At 40.6% G+C, this 18797-nt stretch overlaps 1 non-coding gene across 1 annotated transcript; it reads left to right on the top strand.

Annotated features, from left to right (window-relative positions):
- The first annotated feature begins 4703 nt into the window (after positions 1 to 4703).
- Positions 4704 to 4806, top strand: LOC118666664. The gene has a single exon (XR_004971019.1). It is a non-coding gene; the product is annotated as a U6 spliceosomal RNA (small nuclear RNA).
- The last annotated feature ends 13991 nt before the right edge of the window (positions 4807 to 18797 follow it).

Genomic DNA, 18797 nt, shown 5'->3' with positions numbered 1-18797 from the left:
AGGCAATAGCAAAAACAAACCCATGTAAGGCTTTTTAATGATTGCAACTCAGGCATATTCATTTTGTAGGCCACCAAACAATGGACACTTTTGTGTTCATTTAAAATGATTCTGGCTCAGAAAACACAAATTACAGTGAAAATTGAGGCAGCAAAATTAGAAGCTGAAAGCATTCAGAATTGCTCATTGAAGAAATATTGTCTACTTTATCATGAATTATATTTGACACAAAGTTCAGAAAATAATTGAAAGTTAGTATGAAAAAGGAGAATCAATCTTGAAAGTAATATTTCATATCCTAAATGATAATATGTATTTTTAAAAATTCAAACTTTTTTCACTTTAGCAATGGCTCTGATTTTAAGGCATATATTATTTAGAGTACTTAGTCAAAAATCCTTTTTCGGGGTAACATAATTTAAGAGCACACACCAAGTCACAGAAATTTAGCTCTTTGGCTCCACAAAGTTAAATTAAGTTCTGACTATGAAAAATTGCCAGATAAGAGACTAGATGTGATTTAGAAGTTTGAGCCCAACCTAAGTATAAGTTAGCTTTCTCATTAGAAAACTAGATTTTGGAAAGCAACTGTTTTTATTTTATTTTACATTTTATTTTATTTTATTGTGGCAAAAACACTTAACATAAGATTTAGTTTCTTAACAAATTCTTAAGTTTACAATACAGTATTGTTGACAATAGGTACAATGTTTTACAGCCTAGCTCTAGAATTTATTCATTGTGCCTAACTAAATTATGCCCATTAATGAGTAATCCCCATTTCCTCCTCCCTCCAGCCCCTGGCAACCACCATCCCACTCTTTGAATCTGACTATTTTAGACTAGAGGCCCAATGCACAAAATTCATGCATGGGTAGGGTCCCTAGGCCTGGCCAGCAATCAGGGACGATCAGGGCCTTCGGGCTGCCAGTGGGGCCTTCCTTTCCTGGCTGTTGGCTGCCAGCCTTCCTTCCTTCCGTGCCGCCCCCTGGTGGTCAGCGCATGTCATAGTGAGTGATTGAATTCCCGGTTTCCTGGTCAAACTCCTGAGGGACACTTTGCATATTAGCCTTTTATATATATAAATACCTCATTTACATACAGTATGTTTTTCTGTGATTGACCTATTTTACAGCATACTGTCCTCAACTTTCATCCATGTTGTAGCATATTGCAAAATTTCCTTCTTTTTTAAGGCCACATAGTATTGCATTGAATGTGTAAAGCACGTTTTCTAAAATAAAAAATAAATAAAAAGCCATTTTCTGAGAATTTATAAAATTGTACATGAAGAGAAAAGCCCCGCTGGTGTCTGAAAGGTTCGGAGTGGGCTGGGGTCTCGCACCTATGACATGAGGCCATAATGTATCAAAAGAGATTTTATTCCCAACACCTGGGTGCAGGTGGGCTGAGATCGAGAAAGGCATCAGCAAAGAGCAGAGAGAGATAGGTTTTTATTAATTTTTGCTGGCTGCAAGCCGATCTGCTGACATAAGGGTCTGGTCTGTCCTTGGTTCCTCCCATGCCAGATGTCTTCTGGTTATCTGAGCTATGCTGTGCTCAAGGCTGCAAGCTTTCTGCAAGATATCTGCTAAGCACAATAAGTTTTTCTCTGCCCCGTTTTATTCTCTTTAACCCTTTCAGTGTCTCGGAGGATGATGTTATCTGTGGACCTCAGTACTCAGCTACATTAGCCAGAAGCACCGGAATTCAGTGTGTACACAGGGGAGTAAGAGAAAATGGGTTAGGAAAGTCATTCCCTACTTCACCCCTTCTCCCCACTTGCCCTCGTGGACCTAAGCTTATCCCTGGGGATCTAACCTCACCATGGGGTAATGTCTATGGTTGATCAAATCTGCTGGACTTGGAAAATCTCCAGGAAGAGAAGGGAAGGGGTGTGGGAAGGAAGATAGCATGAGAGGAACATGAAAGTCACCCAGACCAGCTCCTTTGTTACCTGTGTTGATTGGTTAGACTAAACAGCGGTTCTCAACCTGTGGGTCGCAACCCCTCTGGGGGTCAACCCCTTTCACAGGGGTCACCTAAGACCATCAGAAAACACATATATAATCACATATTGTTTTGTAATTAATCACTATGCTTTAATTATGTTCAATTTGTAACAATGCAATTGGGGGTCACCACAACATGAGGAACTATATTAAAGGGTCACAGCATTAGGAAGGTTGAGAACCACTGGACTAAGATTAAAGTGTTTTCCAATTCCCTCTGCAACTACCCCCAAACACAAAATATATTTCCACACAACTGCACATCTCTCTACTTGAGCATGTGTAAACCTAAAACTCCGTCTGTCATCATAGCACTTTTAAGAAATTGACCATAGTCACGCATTTTGTGCAAGAAGTGGAGGAGCCTAACTCAAGCCAGATCAGCTGTCTTCCAGACCCATGCTCTCTCCACCTAACTACAGCAGAGCTCCTACTAGGCACAGCACTGGGCTTGCTGTGTGAGGAGAGCACCCCAAACAAAGTCGAAATGTAACAAGCAGAAACCTACCTCACAATGGCTTCCAAATAGTGAAGGGCTTTAATTCCTGAGTTAGATTGTGGGAGAATAATAAAGCTTCATAGCAGCAAATTCAGGGGAGAGTTATTTGACAGGCGTGCAGATCAGAGTGCAGATGCAGGAGTGTTTGTAGATAAGAGCTGAGATTGAGCTCTCAATGGTGTCTTCTGGCATAGCAGTTTTATTTCAATAAATGTTTCCATTTCAAAGGCACCATTTTTGGAAGTCAGCAAATTATGAGCAGGAATACAAAGAAACTGCACCAGAACACATTGATGAGATACGCCCCCCCATACTCCCAAATCACAAACCTTGAGTGCGGCTACAGAGAAAATGTTTGCTTGTACAATTCTTAGAAATAGTTGGGAGAGTCCAACTCAGAGCCTTAATGAAGTAAGTATCATTGTTTGTCATATGCAGTTTTGCACAAACAAAAACGACATATTAACCAGAGCAGGATGAGTTGGGGGAGATTGTCTAAGGCCATACATTTTAAAAAATGAGGGGCAGACGTGGCCTGCTATCATGTCACAATAGAAACAACGAGCACAGAGTTTAAGAACAAGGACTGTAGAGTCAGGCCAACCTAGATACCTCTTTTACCAGTTTACTGGCTATGAGATCAGGAGCAGCTCATTAGACCTCTGTGAGTCTCAGTTTTATTATATTTAAAATGAAAACAAAAGAATTACCTCATTGCATTCTTGTTGGATTAAGCAAGACAGTGCATGTACATTATTTAACATAGTTCCTGGCAAATAGTAAGAAAATTAATCTGGGTTTGAGTCTTTTTTTTTTTTTTTTTTTTGGTTGTTTTATTTTCCACCGGATAAATTAGGAAAATACAGCAATGATCATTTTGGATCTGATAATCTATCCCTGTGATCCACCCCTGAGTGTAGAATAGAAGGTATTTTATGGGAAAACATCATAGCCACCACCCTATCAATATCTTGATGTGGAGGATTATAGAATTGATCATTATTTGGTAATAATAATCAATGGTTCCTGCTTACCTTCTAGGGTCACTGTTTCTGTACTTTTTAAATTCTTTATGTACATAAATATTTTCTTTAAAATGTGCATCAGTGCTCTCTTTGGAGCATATATATGTCCCAAGGAGATCCTGGGAAAGGATCTGGGGTGTTTATTTAAAGCGTCCCTTGAGATAAACATTAACCGTGCAGGTGTGGGACATTCAAGTAGTTGCTAGTGAAGAGACGACTGTACGCAAGCAGGACCAGAGGGCAGGCTGAGGACCAACAAAGACCAGAGGCTTTAATTTAAATTTTTTAAGCGTACGCAAACTAATTCAATTAACTGCCGGAGGAATCACATCACATGAAACATGCAGTTGCAAATTACACAGTTTTTTTATTACTTACATAAATTCCTGAGCTGCGGGTACAAGCTTAGTTAGGGATCCCCATGGTGCTGTCCTCTGGGGTCCCGCAGCTAGGCTGGTCTGGTCTGGGTGCAGGAGGCTGGCATTCCTCCCTTGAGAGCTCGGTCACATCTCGATCTGGGGTTGTTAGCCATTCTTCTGTCGTCTGGCAGGGAGAGGAGCATGGAGTGGCATCGCTTGTCAGACTGACAAAGGGACGGGCCTTTGTAGCTGTCTTGACAGGCGAGCATCATTAGCTGGTCGGGGTCCATATTTAAAGTTTGTTCCTACCGGTTGCAACTCAGGTGGTTATCAATGATTTACCTCACTGCACATATGTTAATCTCAAACAAGGCAAGGGGGCTAAGGAGAGTACATCATTCACGCAAGTGTTTATTTATTTATTTTTTAAATATATTTCTTTATTGATTTCAGAAAGGAAAGGAGAGGTAGAGATAGAAACATCAATGATGAGAGAGAATCATTGATCGGCTGCCTCCTGCACGCCCTCCACTGGGGATCGAGCCCTCAACCCGGACATGTGCCCTTGGTCAGAATTGAACCTTCAGTCCGCAGGCCGACACTCCATCCACTGAGCCAAACCAGCTAGGGCAGGCAAGTGTTTATTTTGACAAGTCACTCTGTATCAGTTTAAATCCTTATTTATGAGGGACACACTTCAGGGCAGTGGGGAATGTGTTTTTAATATTATACTTTAAGTTTCAAGGAAAGGTAACTCAAACATTTTAAAACTTTTCTAACATTCTTTAAGCATTTTTAAACATTTCTATATTTTACTACAACAATATACTAAAATTAGAACAATACAGAAAATATTAGCATGACACTTGCTCAAAAATGACATGGAAATTCATAAAACAGTCCATAGTTTTATGAAAAGAATTCTGGATATGGGTGGTGGTGATGGTTGTGCAATATTAATGTACTTAATACCACCAACCTGTTCATTTGAAAATGGTTAACATGGTAAAGATTATGTTATATGTATTTTTAATAGCATGCAAACATTAAGGGGAAATTATACTAATACTGCTCCATTTAGAGGACCCTTAGTTCTTAAAATGCTAGTCCTTTGTCAACAACTTTATATATCCAAATGGTCATCGTATAGCTAAATTGCTAGGCCATTGTTATTCAGCAAAGCAGAGACAAACACAGCATTAAAATTCTGACTATTGCAATCTGAAGAGATTGATTCTACCAGGCTGGTTTTTGTTTATGCAGTTATGCTTACTACATAACAGCTTAGAAGAATAGCTATTTCTATAATTAGCTATTATCACTGAATTTTCCACTATTGTATTTTTTTATACTTATAGAGAGACAAGAGGGACTGGAGACAGTAATCAAAGTATAATTACATATTAGGTTTATGCCCAAATAGCAATTTAAAACACTTGAAATGTTTTTGTATTATTTATTTTTTCTGCACAGAATTCACTAGAAAGATTTTCTAGGGACTAGAATGACCAGTTTGAACAACTTGTGTATGAACATGAAACAGGAAAATAAGTAACTCTGAGTGAGTATTCTGGAGCCCTGCTACAGTTCCCATTCCTCTGTGATGGAACATTTCACCAATGTTTTCCTTTTTATTTGTTTTAAATATCGAATTGATCTCTACCTACATATGCATCCTTAAATTCCACCTCCCTCCTTACAATAGACAATTGTTTCTGATTCTACCCCAGTTCCAAGCCCCATACCAATTAGTAACTACCAATTTGTTCTTCTTCTGTTTTATGGATAAAACTAGTTAGGTGTCCAGAGGGGAGGGGTGTTAGGGGACTGAATGAGAAAGGGGAAGGGATTAAGAAGTACAAATTGGTAGTTACAAAATCGTCATGGCGATGTAAGTACAGCAAAGGAAATGTAGTCAACAATATTGTAATGACTATGAAACAAGAATTTTAGGGGTAAAATAGGACAAGTTTAGGAAATTTTAGAAATTTTGGAAATTAAAGGGACCATGGAGGAAGCACAGGGCTGCAGAGCAGCAGAAGATATATTTACATAGAATAGGGGAAGTTGAAAAGCTGCAACAGGTACATTTCCATAGAATGAGGGAGCTGGGAACAGTAGGTCCATATTTACAAAATAAAGAGAAGGAAGCCCTTCATCCAGAAGGAGAAGAAGAAAGTCCAAAGGGAATAGGAAAACAGTAAGAAAGGAGGGGGGAGAACCTCACATGTCCCATGTGAGGTTTGACCTTTGAGCCCAGGAGTTACTATAGTAACCAGTCTAAGGGAATAGTGACCAATCAGAGGGGATCTCAAGGCACCAGGATCTGCAGCCTTTATAAGCCATAGAGAAAAATAACTCAGTGGCACCCATTTCCCCCTCCCTACTTTGGAGTCCGTTCTGTGGGACTCTTTCCTTCTCCCCATGTGGGAGTCTGTACTTGTTTTTCAATAAATCTCCACCTTTGCTTTACTACTTTCTGTCTGTGGATTCATTCTTCTATTCCGGTGGACAAAGAATCTGGGTTCCAGCCCAAAATTTCCGTTTCAATTATACATGGTGTCAGAGGGGTATTAGAAATACTGGGGGGAACACTTCGTATTCTTTAACCCCTATGCTATACATCTGAGACTAATACAAAATAATACTGAATGTGAACCACGTCCAGCATGGGCAGGGATGAACCTTAGGAAGGGCAGTGAGGGATTAAAGAAGACAGACAAGAGAATACAGTTGGGACCAGGTGGATCACTGCCTGGATGAGGAAACAGTGACCCAGCCTGTAAGCCGAAGCTTTATTTTATAGTCAGATGGCACAAAGCAAAATAAGGGGAGTGGTCAACATGTTTACAATGTTCTTGTGAGTTTCAAATCTATTTGTTACTCAAGCCTTGTTTTGGCAGCACTTTCTGCACCTCCCACAGTCCATTAGCTACCTAGGAATAAGGGAGGACTATAAGGTCAAGCTTAATAGGTCAAGCTTTTCCCTCCAAGCTGGGACTTATGTCTCCTCCTTTGATTGTAAAGTATAAAAGAGGTGAAGAACTGCTATTCTCCAGAGCATTATCCCAATCCATTTGAGATTCTGCTTCCCGGCAATTGTCCACAGTTTGGAACAAATACACTTGCAAAAAATTCTTTACAGGTTTGAATTTTTTTACATTAACATTTTTACCTCCTCGTCTGGCCCTGCCCACCTTTCAGAACTCATCCTGTACCATCCTGTTCTCCCATCTCTCATTACTCTAAGCAAAAATGCCCTTTTTATTCCCAAACACCCAATGTCTATTTACTTAAGACCTGGAGCTGGTTTTTGAGAAGTAGATACTAAACAAATGATTGTAAACTGGACTGTTTTCCTTCTCCACTCTCAGTTTTATTTTCTGTTCATTTGTACAACTTTCTGTACCCACTTTTATACCCACTCTGAATCACACCTAGAGAGAAAGAACACTGTCAATATTATTTTAGGGTTGCTCACTGTGGATTGCTGAGCATTTCTTTTTCGAGTGAGAGCCTACCAGAAGGAATGGCTGCCTTGATTTCAGGCAGCCTGGAAGCGTGTCTTAAAAAGAAGTTATGCAAGGTAGATCTGCTGCACAACATTCTGGCTGTAGTTAACAACGTTGCATTATACCCTTAAACATTTGTTAAAATAGTAGATCTGATGTGAAGTGTTCTTGCCACAATAAGAAGTTCTCACTTTCAGATTTATTAAATAAGCTTGCTGAGATAGCATACCTGTACCTCAAGTTCTATTGGTGGGGCTGCTGCTAGAGGCAGATAACAGGTGGGGGCTAATCATTTGCATTTGCATTAGCATCATGCCCATCTTTTTACCAGGAAGAGTCATGACCTGATCAGCTCTCACCACTGCTTCCCCCACCTCTCCCAGTCTTGGTTTTCTCTACCATCCTTCTGCAAGTGAATGTTCTTCTTTAATCAACTTTTTATCCAAAATACTTCACATATCTCACAAATAATAAGTGAATTCTTACTTGATTCCAGGCATTATCTTGTCTTTGGTGATGTCAAATTTAAAACAGCCCAGCCAGCATGGTCAGTGGTTGAGCATCGACCTTTGAACCAGGAGGTCACAGTTTGATTCCCGGTCAGGGCACATACCAAGGTTGTGGGCTCCAACCCTAGTGGAGGGCATGCAGGAGGCAGCCAATCAATGATTCTCTCTCACCATTGATGTTTCTATTTCTCTCTCCCTTTTCCTTCCTCCCTGAAATAAATAAAAATATGAAAAGATATTGAAAATAATTAGATTGGCCTGTGTCTATATTACATAATTCTCTTAAGTTCCTTGAAAGAAAATTGCTATATTAATCTAGATATTTTACAACCTTTAACTTATTCTAAGTGTTCCCCAAGGTTCCATCTCCACTTCCTCCCCTATTCTCTACTTTCCCATCTTTCAACTTCTCACTGCGTTTTCACTGCATACTCTAAGATGGTATTGACTGGCATCTTCCACTATGTTCCTTTGCCTACATTTTTCCATTTTATATCTGCCAAACTACTTTCTACCTCAAATCCAAAAGCCAGCCCAAATTCTGATTAACCTAGGAAGGTTAAGTTGCAGAGCCAGGTGTTAAAGAAGTAAAAACTCCAGCGCACCCTCTGTGAGCACCAGGTGTGGAATGTTGTGGAAGAGCACAAAATGAGCAAAGCCAGGCATGGTCCTCAGGACCATATGACCTAGTGGGTGAACGTCACAAACATGCACTATGAGTAGTATTTGATGACCTAAGGAAAATCATCAAATGTGGAAATTCTATATGGTTCAAAGAGCCACAAAGGCTTCCAGGAGGTGGTATGTGTATTAGGCGGTAAGAAGTAAACAAGATTTTGATGAGCACAAATAACTGAGAATTCCAGGCAGGGAGGAAAGAGCAGCAAGAGAGGAAGGATCATAAAGGGGGATCCTTCTACCATGTGGCAACAAACTGGCTTTCTGAGACAAGGTTATCTGCCAGACTGTGTTTATTGCTTGTTTGACGGTAATAATGACCAATGAACAATAGACTCACTCTTATGGGTCAATATGAGTGGCCTTGGCTATATCAAGACAAGGCATCTCTTCCTCTAAATGTAAGACAGAGAAAAATCACACGAGCGCAGGTAGAAGGCATTCTTCAAGGGTCACATGAAAGCACAGCAAAGGCAGTGGCTATCCGCGGCTAGAGAATAACAACAGCAGGCAGAGTTTCACACACTTTGAACCACAATAGCAGAGATATAGATTATTTGAGCAGGAGGAGAGAGTCAACTCCTAGACAGCAAGCAACCAACCCACACAGAGAAGGATGTAGGCTGTCTTTCTTGTTTCTCTTCCTGATGCCTTTCAGCCACGTGCATATAGAACATACCATGTGAGATCCGGAACATGTGTAAACACGCTCAGTGATAAGCAGAGTATGAAGGAAGCAAAGGGAGGTTTTGGCTTCCTCCCATTTCCCCTACAAGAGCCCTTCTATCCTCTGGGAAACCACTTCCTCAGCCTTTTTGCTTTCCCTTTTACCCTACACCCCCCAAAAAAATTATAATTAGAGTTTTAAATAGAAGTGGAAGTAGTTACTTTGCATTCAGGTTCTTTCCTGAAGCCACACCCAAAGAGCTACAGGTTACTCTACCTATTTCTATACTCAGCCCTATAGATTACATGTAGCAATTACAAGAAAAAGATTGTTTTAATATTTAAAAAACAGAAAAAGGATTTTTAAAACTGTATGTTTTAGCAGGGGACTGTCCCAGGGCCTAGTATCCCTAAGGTAATTGAATAATACCATTCTGTGAGTCACAGCTCCATGAGACCAGCTCTGTAGAGCATTCATGTCAATCCTTCTGTTGCTATAAGAAGATATCACACAGCAAAGGGGGGTTCTTTTAGTGGGAAATGATCAACGTAGGGCAATGTGTTCAGGAAGCATCACCTCAGAACCGGGCTGGGTGAGGTCGCACTGACTCTAGGACAAAGGTTCTCAGTCTGCTGTAGGGAGAGAGTGGGGCCATGGGAACATCTGTGAACTCTTGAAATTGTGTGTAAAATCATGGCTATTTGCATTTCTAGAGAAGGCCTCAACTTTTCTATTCATATTTTCAAAAGAATACATAACCTCTACAATTACAAAGGTCAGTGCTCCAGGGAAAGTATTAATTTGCTCAGGCGGCCATAACAAAGTGCCACAAACTGGGTGGCTTAACAGAACCACATTGGCTCAAATTCTGGGGGAAGAACTCTGAAATCAACATGTGGACAGAAGTCGTTCCTTCTGAGAGCTGTACCGGAAGAATCTGTTCCGTGCCTCTCTCCTGTAGATGGCCATCTTCATGCTCACATGGCATGTTCTCTGTGTGCATCTGTGTCCAAAGCTCTTCGTTTTCTACTGGCAGCAGTCATCTTGAATTAGATCCCACCCACTCCGGGGTGACCTCATCTTAACTCATTACATCGACAATGATCCTATTTCCAAATAAGGTATTGGGGCTTAGGATTTCAACATATGACTTTTGGAGGAGACACAGTTCTATCCATAACAAAGCATAGACGTAGGGTATTATCTCTTCTCCCATCTCAAACATACATCTCCCTATTTCCAACCTGCTAAGGTAGAGAGTATCAATATACCTATGAGAATGTTGCAACTTCTATACCCAATATGAATATCATGATATGAACACCAATCCTAAAAGGTTAAAGAATCTAATACTTACATGTAAAGCTCATAGAGAAGTTCCCAGGACATAGGGTATGTTAGATAAATATTGACCATCATTTTTAGCACATTCACTGGTGATCTCTTAACCTTTTCACACACATCTGAACCAGAAAAGTTGTGTATTTTCATGTGATTTTCTCTTCCTTACTCCCAACCACAAATCAGGTTTTTCTCAGAGGATGGTAGAATCTGATATCATGCTGCCCAAAATTCAGTAGACATCTTTAACCTACCCACTTCTAGGAATATATCCTAAGAAACTTGAAACACCAATCAGAAAGAATGAATGCACCCCTATGTTCATAGCAGCACAATTTATAATAACTAAGATCTGGAACATCAGTAAACAAGTGGATAAAAAAGCTGTGGTACATTTATACCATGGAATACTATGCAGCTTTAAAAAAGAAGAATCTCTTACCCTTTGAAACAGCATGGAGGGACCCAGAGAGCATCATGCTAAGTGAAATAAGTCAGTCAGAAAAGGTAATTTTCACATGAACTCACACATATGTGGAATCTAATTAACAAAATAAACTGATGAACAGAGTGGATCCAGAGACATGAAAGCATGGAACAGAGTGTGAAATCTCAGAGGGAAGGCGGGGGAGGGTGGGTGGGAGGTAATCAACCAAAGACCTTGTGTGCATATATGCATAACCCATGGACACAGATGATAAGATGGTGAAGGCGTGGGGTGTGGGGCGTGGGGTGGGGGCAGGTTGGAGGGGGTCAATGGGGGGAAAAAGGGGGCATATGTTAATACTTTCAACAAAGGTTTTAAAAAATAAATAAATAAAATAATAATTTAAAAAAATCAATGGGAAAAATATCCTCCGGTAAGGATTAACAACAACAACAACAACAAAAAGTGAGAAAGTCGTCCTTCTCACAAGATGTTTTATCAGTCAAATTCTGATAAGTTGTAGGTCTAATTTATTTACTTTTTCATTCTCACCTTTGTCAAAGAAAGAAAAAAGACATCACGAAGATCTAAAGATAAAATAGTCTAAAACTAAAATTTTGGAGCAAAAGCCAAACTTGCAAATGTAATATTTAAAAAAAAAATGAAATGTGCCTAACTCATAAATGCATGCAATTATTTTACTCTACTAAATAATTGACTGACTTTAGTAAATACAATTACTAGTCTAAATAATATCTGAGAACACTCGAGAGGCCTTATATTTATCACCTGTTGCCTCGATGCTTTTTCTACTAGGGCCTACTCCAGCATCATGTGACATATATTCCTTAATGTTCTTTATTTAAAAAAACAAAGTATCTGTTGAGCCCTGCTATCTCCTCCAGATCCCATTCTATCTGTAACACTTCCTTTGCCCTCAACTTTAATACTTAATGTCTACAATGTTAATACATTAATGCCGAGCCCCTCCAAGTCTGCACTAACTGCTTCCATCTCTTTCATGAATTTCTTCTCACTGCTTCCTCCTCCTTGCACAGCCAGGACAGTGTACACTCTCACATGAAAGTCACCAGGGGCTTTTTCCTTGGCCAAACTGTTCCCCTTGCTCCCTGCAGGATTCAAAACTTTAGCAAATGCCTTTATGTAATTTTGTCAATTTTCACCTGTTTTTCTGATTTAAATATAGTACATGATTTTTCAGGAAACTTTAGAAAGTCCTGTAAATCATGAACACACCAAAATAGCCACTCATGATCTCATCGCCTCATAAATACCTACACCTTTTGGCAAATTTCTTCTCGGTCTTTTTCTATGAAGAAGAGTTTCTTCTTCAAAACTCTATTTTTTATTTTAAAAGATATTACTACAGATAGACTTAAATATTTCTCTTGTAATTAAGAAGATTTCAAAAAGATAATTTTAATATTATATGTGATATCTCACCCCGCCATTCTTTATTATTAGAGATTTATATTATTTTAATTTTTGCAAACATATGTATACATAATTATTTTTTTTTATTATTTATAACTATTAACATGGAATCATTTCCTGGAAGTGGAATTAACAGACCAAACATTATAAATATTTTTTGCTTTTGATATATAAGGCGTTAACTTCACTAATGCACTATATTTGTAAATGGGTCCATTTCTCAACACATTTATCAGCATTAAATAGTATATATTTTTTTAATTACTTATTTTGAAGGCAAATATTTCTTGTAATTATCATGATGCTAATACAATTAAAATGTTAGTATTAAACATTTTTTTCCTCTTTTTTAAATTGGCAGTTCATATCCTTTGTGCAATTATTTATGGGACCTTCAAGGTTTTTCTTATTGATTTTTGGAAGTTATTTATAGTTCAGCGGTTCTCAATCTGTGGGTCGCGACCCCTTTGGCAGTTGAACGACCCTTTCACAGGGATCGCCTAAGACCATCCTGCATATCAGATACTTACATTATGATTCATAACAGTAGCAACATTACAGTTATGAAGTAGCAATGAAAATAATTTTATGGTTGGGTCACAACATGAGGAATTGTATTTAAAGGGCCAGAAGGTTGAGAACCACTGGTTTAGACTATTTATTTTTCTTAAGGCTTTATATTTTTAGCACATTTTAGGTTTACCATAAAATTGAGAGTTACAGGGATTTTCCATGTACCACCCCCTCCCCGCTACCCTACACATACACAACCTCCCTTGTTATCAAGGTTACTCACCAGAATGGTATTTTATTTATTTATTTATTTATTTATTTATTTATTTATTTATTTACTGAGGATAAACTTACATTGAGATATATAATCACTCAAATTCCATAATTTATTTTGTGTTCACTCTTGGCATTGTACATTCTATGTGCTTGGACAAATGTATAATGACATGTGTGCATTATTATAATGTCATACAGGGTATTTTCACTGCCCTTAAAATCCTCTCTGCTCCTCCTCCCACCCACCACAGACCTTGGCAATCACTGATATTTTTATTGTCTCCATATTTTGCCTTTTCCTGATTTCATATAGTTGAAATCATATAGCATGTAGCCTTTTCAAATTGGCTTCTTTTACTTAGTAATATGCATTTAAGTTTTCTCCAAATCTTGTCATGACTTAATAGCTCATTTTTTTTTTATACTAAACTAGAGGCCCGGTGCACAAAAATTTGTGCACTCGGGGGGAAAGGGGGGGTCCCTCAGCCTGGCCTGTGCCCTCTCGCAGTCTGGGACCCTTCGGGAGATAACACCCTGCTGGCTTAGGCCTGCTCCCAGGTGGCAGAGGGCAGGCCCAATCCCTAGGTGCAGCCCCTGGTCGGGCTCAGAGCAGGGCCGATTGGGGAGTTGGGGCGCCGCCCCCTGTCATGCACAGAGCAGGGAGAATCGGGAGGTTGTGATGCCACCCTCAGTCACGCTTAGGGTAGGGCCAATTGGGGGGTTTGGGCACCACCCCCTGTCACACTCAAGGCAGGGCCGATGGGGAGGTTGCGGCGACACCCCCTAACACGCACAGAGCAGGACCAATCAGGGGGTTGGGGTGCTGCCCCCTGTCACGCACAGAGCAGGGCCAATCCGGGGGTTGGGGTGCTGCCCCTTGTCACTCACAGAGTAGGGCCCATCAGGGGTTTGGGGAGCTCCCCCCTGTCACTCAGAGAGTAGGGCCGATAGGGGAGTTGGGGCACCGCCCCCTGTCACACACAGAGCAGGGTGGATCAGGGAGTTTGGACGCCGCCACTGTCACACTCAGGGCAGGGCCGATGGGGAGGTTATGGCTCTACCCCATCACACACAGAGCAGGGCCTGTGGGGAGGGGGGGGTTGTGGCGCCGCCCTCTATCACCCGCAGAGCAGGGCCGATCAGGGGGTTGGGGCGCCGCCACTCTCACACTCAGGGCAGGGCCAATGGGGAGGTTATGGCTCTACACAGAGCAGGGCCCGGGGGGGGGGGGGGCCTGGGTTGGGGCACCGCACCCTGTCACACACAGAGCCGCAGGGCGATCAGGGGGTTTGGGCGCTGGCCCCTGTCACACTGATCCCGGTGCCGGCAGGCCTCTCGGCTCTGCTGATCCCGGTGCCGGGAGGCATATTACCCTTTTACTATATAGGGTAGAGGCCTGGTGCATGGGTGGGACTGGCTGGTTTGCCCTGAAAGGTGTCCTCGATCAGGGTGGGGGTCCCCACTGGGGTGCCTGGCCAGTCTGGGTGAGGGGCTGAGGGCTGTTTTCAGGCTGGTGGGTGACTGAAGCACCCAACTGCTCCTTTTTTTTCTTTTTTTAATTCTGGGCCAGCTTTAGCTCTGAGGCTCCAGCTCTTAGGCCTCCGCTGCTGAAAGTAGGTATCTGGTTTGTTTTGGTTCAAAACAATGTATCACTCCAGCTCTGACTCCAGCCCTGAGATATATTTGTTAAAATGTTTCAAACTGCAGATTCAGAGGCCTGCAGTGGCAGGCGGGGAACATTGGTTTCCTCCGTCACTGAAGCAAGCAAGCCTCATGTTAGTTTCAAGCTGCCTGGCTGCCGGCCGCCATCTTAGCTGACAGTTAATTTGCATATCTCGCTGATTAGCCAATGGGAAGGGTAGCGGTCGTACGCCAATTATCATGTTTCTCTTTTATTAGATAGGATAGTATTTCATTGTCTGATTATTTCATAGTTTATTTATCCATTTACCTACTGAAGGATATCTTGCTTGCTTCCACGTTTTAGCAATTATGAATAAAGCTGCTATAAACACCTACGTGCAGGTTTTTGTGTGGACATAGTTTTCTATTCCTTTGGGTAAATTGTATGGTGAAAGCATGTTTAGCAACGTGAGAAACTGTCTACTTGTCTCCCAAAGTGGTTGTACCGTTTTGCATTCCCAGCAGCAATGGATGAGAGCTCTTGTGGCTCCACATCCTAGCCAACACTTGCTGTCAGTGCTCTGAATTTTGTTCATTCTAACGAGTGGCATCTCATTGTTTTAGCTTGCATTTTCCTAATGACATATATTGTGGAACATATTTTTATACGCTTATGTGCTAGCTGTATATATTTGCTGAGGTGTCTGTTAAAATCTTCAGCTCAATTTTTAATTGGGTTGTTTGTTTTTTTCTTGTTGAGTATTAAAATTTCTATGTATATTATAAGTAACAGTCCATTACCAGATGGGTTTTTGTTTTGTTTTGTTTTTGTTTTTTTGCAAATGTTTTCTTCAAGTCTGTGGCTTGCCTCCTACTTCCTTTGATAGTGCCTTTGCAAAGAAGAAGTTTATAACTTTACTAAAGCTCTGCTTATCCATTATTTATTTCAGGTATCAGGTCTCTAAAGTGTCATCATCATAGCCAACGTCATCTGAGTTTTATGTTATCTTCTAAGAGTTTTACAGCTTTTCATTGTTACATTTAGGACTATAATCTATTTTGAGTTAATTTTTGTGATGGGTATAAGATCTATGTCTAGATTCAATTTTTTGCATGTGAATGTCCAGTTGTTCCAGCACTATTTGTTGATGGGACAATTTTTTTTCTCCATTGTATTGTCTTTGCTCCTTTGTCAAAGATAAGCTGATGACTAATTCTTAGTTGTATGCACTGCAGGTAAACTGTCCCCTTTTACATTACCAGTCACCAACCCTCTGTTGTGTTCACTTCTGAAATACCTTGAGTATTCTTCCATCCCTTTCTTTTTTCATTGACTTAATTTCAGGTCCTCATTACCCCTTCTCTGAATTATTAGTCTCTGAACTGATCTTCCTATCTCAAATTACTCAGCTCTTCCAATCCATTCTTCACATTGTTTATGGTTTTCTTAAAATTCAATTTCAAACATGTTCCAACTTTAATTATTCAAATTCCTCACTTAAGCATTTAAACTTTTTTACAATTTGACTGCTAAATATACTGTTTCATCTTTTAACAGTATAAGCCTGAAAATCCTGTCCCTTCTGTTCATTTACCATTTATTAAATAGACATATTTTTTTTTCATAAATTCTACATGATCTTCTATGTCCAGTTTATAATCCAGGTCATCCACTAAGCTTACAAAGGTTCCCATGTGTATATAGTACTTTGTATATTCCTCATAATTCTTGGTACACTTTTTTTTATGTGAGAGTAATTCTAATACATATGTTTAAATACATTTACATAATTATGTATAAGTTTATGTATAATACATATTTATATACTAGAGGCCCGATGCATGAAAATTCATGCAAGAGTAGGCCTTCCTTCCCCCGGCTGCCAGCACCGGCTTCCCTCCAGCACCCGGGACCCAGGCTTCCCTCCTCCGGCTACCTGCAGGCACCTGGGACCCAGGCTAGCTTCCCTCTGGCCCTGGCTTCATCAGGAAGGATGTCCAAAATGATGTCTGGAAGACGTCCGGTCTAATTAGCATATTACCCTTTTATTATTATAGACTAGAGACCTGGTGCATGAATTCATGCACAGGTGGGGTCCAGCCAGCCTGCCCCGATGGGGGCCAATTGGTCTGGGCCAGCCAGGGGGAGGGGCCGCAGGCAGTTGGCCAGCTGGCCCTGCCCCCAATTGGGCCAATTGGCTGCCACAGTGTGCGTCATAACAATGGGTCGTTCTGGTCATATGGGTCATTCCAGTCGTTCTGGTGATTCTGTCACTCTGGTCGCTTGGCTTTTATATATATAGATAGATAGATTGCTTTTATATATCCTGCTCTCTATCCCTAGGCTGCCATATCATGTGCTCATGAAAGGAATTTTTAAAATTTGTTTCAGGCCTGGCCAGCGTTGCTGAGTGGTTGCATCAACCTATGAAGCAGGATGTCAGAGTTTGATCCTGTTCAGGACACATGCCTGGGTTGCTGGTTGATCCCCAGTAGCAGGTGTGCAGGAGGGAGCCAATCTATGATTCTCTCTCATTGTTGATGTTTCTATCTCCCTCTCCCTTCCTCTCTGAAATCAATAAAAACATTTTTAAAAATTTTATTTCAGTATAAAGTAGTTGTCACTAGTAAAATGAACTAGCAAAACAATTGAGATCATTAATTTTGAAGAAGAGAGTCTGATAAACTATTTAATAGTTTCAAATATGTGAAATAATTTTAAGCAGATGGCAATGAATAGATATTTTCCATTTTTACTAAGGACCAAACCAGAAGTAATTGATTGGAGTTAAAAGAAAAGTTAAATTAAATAGATTAAGAGCTTTGTTATCTAAAACTTTGCCAACTAGGAAAATATAGAAGTCAATATTTCTGTTATCTCACAATAGAAATATTTAGCTTAAATGAAGGCAAGCTGGAATATAGTAATAGACAAAACAGATGTGATATAACATAGAGCTGCTTGTTTACTGACACTAATTTGAAGTAACAAATTTATTTTGAGCCCTACCTGGTTTGGCTCAGTGGATAGAGAGTCAGCCTGCGGACTGAAGGGTTCTCGGTTCGATTCCAGTCAAGGGTTCATGCCCAGGTTGTGGGTTCAATCCCAGTAGGGGGCATGTGGAAGGCAGCCAATCAATGATTCTCTCTCATCATTGATGTTTCTATTTCTCTCTCCCTCTCCCTTCCTCTCTGAAATCAATAAAAATACATATTTAAAAACAAAACAAAAAAGCCAGATCCATTTGATCTCTGATTTATAAAAGTTCCACTTTTTGACTTATATGTGATAGCTGGTATACTTCAGTTTTTTATCGGCTTTATATAAGAAACTAGAGGCCCGGTGCACGATATTTGTGCACGGGTGGGGTCCCTAGGCCTGGCTGGTGATCAGGGCCTATCGGAGCTGTCTCTCCCAGTCTGATCGGGGCCTGGCCAGCCGGGGCCTGCTGGCTGTTGGACAGGGCCTGGGGGCCAACCAGCTCATGGATGGGGCCCGGGGGCCTGCTGGACAGGGCCTGCCAGTTGGAACCTGCTGGATGGGGTGAGGGACTGTGGGAGGTTGGCTGTGGGAGCACACTGACCACCAGGGGGCAGCTCCAGCACTAAGTGTCTACCCCCTGGTGGTCAGTGCGCATCATAGCAACTGGTTGACCGGTCATTCTGGTCGTAATGGTCGCTTAAAGCTTTTATATATATAGATAATAAGAAACTAAGGAAACTTGAAGCCAAATCAACAAATCAAAATTGTTTATAAACTCTCAATCAATAAGCCAGTAATAAAGTTTTTGCTGTTTAAAATATTTATTCATAAATAGAAAAAAATTAGATATAAGGTAAGGAGTAAGTACACATTAACATAAGGGCTTTACTTTAATAAAAAAAGAGCTTCTTTAATTTT

The sequence above is a fragment of the Myotis myotis genome, unplaced genomic scaffold, assembly GCF_014108235.1.
Source record: "Myotis myotis isolate mMyoMyo1 unplaced genomic scaffold, mMyoMyo1.p scaffold_m19_p_11, whole genome shotgun sequence".
Lineage (NCBI taxonomy): Eukaryota > Metazoa > Chordata > Mammalia > Chiroptera > Vespertilionidae > Myotis > Myotis myotis.
Note: the sequence above shows the minus strand (reverse complement) of the source record. Positions and strands in the feature narration are given on the sequence as shown.